Below are 1,825 nucleotides of genomic sequence, written 5' to 3'. Positions count from 1 at the left end.
TTTTCAAATATGTGATTAGTTATCACAAAGGCGCTCTCTGTTTAAATTTCAAACACGCTGCCTTAGAAGTTTGTCCGAAAGTCTTTCTCTGAGCTACCTTCATGCCTCCGAAGTCATTTCCTCATGAGGCAGCGAGGCAACGAGTCACTGCCTTGAGTTTTCGGACGCAGCATATATTTGAATACGGCATCCCCATGAATTCTGGAACTGTTATTTCTTAACCCTGTTTGGAAGATAAGAGCTTACCAACTAGTTATGTGAGTACACACAGTACTTTAGTACTGTACACTGTCTCTTACATGATTATACTGAGATGATTTTGATTCAAATAACGGTTAAAACTGCATCCTTTTTGGTATTTTCTTGACTCTTTTTGTCTTTGAAAATCTGCAGAAATATGCTGAGGTGATGTATTGCAAAATAGCCAACATACAACAATTAAAGGGTAATTGCAGCCTATATCCTGATGAAGATATGGATGACCCTCTGTCTGGTCAACAATAGTTTAAATATGGTAAGTGTACATGGGTTTGCTACTTTTACGGATTTAAAGTTTAACTGTATATTCATGGTGTTTAAATTCTGTTTTGCTAGGATGGGACAGTTATGTGGCAGCTCTTCCCTGGCTCATTCACCTCTTGCCTTCATTTGTGAAAGGAAGAAAGACTGGAGAGGGTCAATGTGCAACTGAAGCTACTGATTGTGCTGTGTAAGTTTTTTGGTATTTTGTTCTAGTTATTTATTCAGCAGTTAGTTTGCTTGCATTGTTCACCCCATGTAAATGCATACAAGTTCATAAATACACATCAAATACATTCATCAAATACACTCTTTTAAAACACTCTTAGGTGATGAGCATCAATCCATGCTTTGAGGTGGATGGATCAGCACAGCCCTGCCTGCTCTGCGTTGGGAACAAAAGTTGCATCCAGAATTTTTGCATCATTCTGGACCAAAAAGCCATTCCCTCCATGATGAAGACCACTGATGCAGCCTTCCACTACTGTACAGTAAAACAACTACAGAACTAAATACCAGGTTGGAACGTGTTTAAGAAAAATGAAACGTCTTTTGAATTGAAATGTCTGTTTTGTTATGGAAAAATCTTTAGTATTGTGAAGGATAAGCATTTCTGCTTGCCGATAAGGTAATTGCATGTATTTTAATGTTCAAGTTTTGAGTAGGGTGGCTAATTTTTTTAACTCTTATTTGATTTATTAAAGACCTTTTATAATAAGTGGTTTTCATGTCACTGCGCTGTGGTATAAGATAACTTTAATTATTCCATACTGTATTCTGTTTCTAATTGTAGCTGAGGTATTTAAATAAGCAGTGTTAAATGCAAAGTGTTGTGTGTATCAATGTAAATATTAAATGTGATTTACTTTAATAAAAAGAGGTTTTGCAATATTTCTTGTCATTTTTCTTTTATAGAAACAACCCATTAGCAACAAAAGTGGCTATTACTCAGTATTTTAACACTTAACATTGTTGAATTCACATTACACTGGTGTTGACCTTAAATTAGGAGTGTTAATTTTTAACACTGTATTTCTGTGCCAACACCAGTGTAGTATGGAAACAACAATGAATAGTGTTGAACAAAGTGTAAAATTTAACAATATTGAGTGTTAAATTAACATATAATGGGTGTTGTTAAATTAACACTACACTTTTGACTAAATTAACACAGTGTAGTGTGGACACATATACACACTTTGCCGGTGTTAAATTTGACACCGTGGGTGTTATTTTAACACCGGTGATTTTGCTGTGTAGCGCTTGTTGTTTGTCGTTTCTTTTGGCTGACGACATAGGTGATCAG

At 35.5% G+C, this 1,825-nt stretch overlaps 1 long non-coding RNA gene across 1 annotated transcript; it reads left to right on the top strand.

Annotated features, from left to right (window-relative positions):
- Positions 1–222: 222 nt before the first annotated feature.
- LOC141350773 (uncharacterized) lies at positions 223–1,408 on the top strand. The gene is made up of 4 exons (XR_012358900.1): positions 223–257; positions 394–514; positions 595–709; positions 849–1,408. It is a non-coding gene; the product is annotated as an uncharacterized lncRNA (long non-coding RNA).
- The last annotated feature ends 417 nt before the right edge of the window (positions 1,409–1,825 follow it).

Source organism: Misgurnus anguillicaudatus, chromosome 2 (genome assembly GCF_027580225.2).
Source record: "Misgurnus anguillicaudatus chromosome 2, ASM2758022v2, whole genome shotgun sequence".
Taxonomy (NCBI): Eukaryota; Metazoa; Chordata; class Actinopteri; order Cypriniformes; family Cobitidae; genus Misgurnus; species Misgurnus anguillicaudatus.
This window is presented reverse-complemented; position numbering and strand designations above follow the sequence as displayed.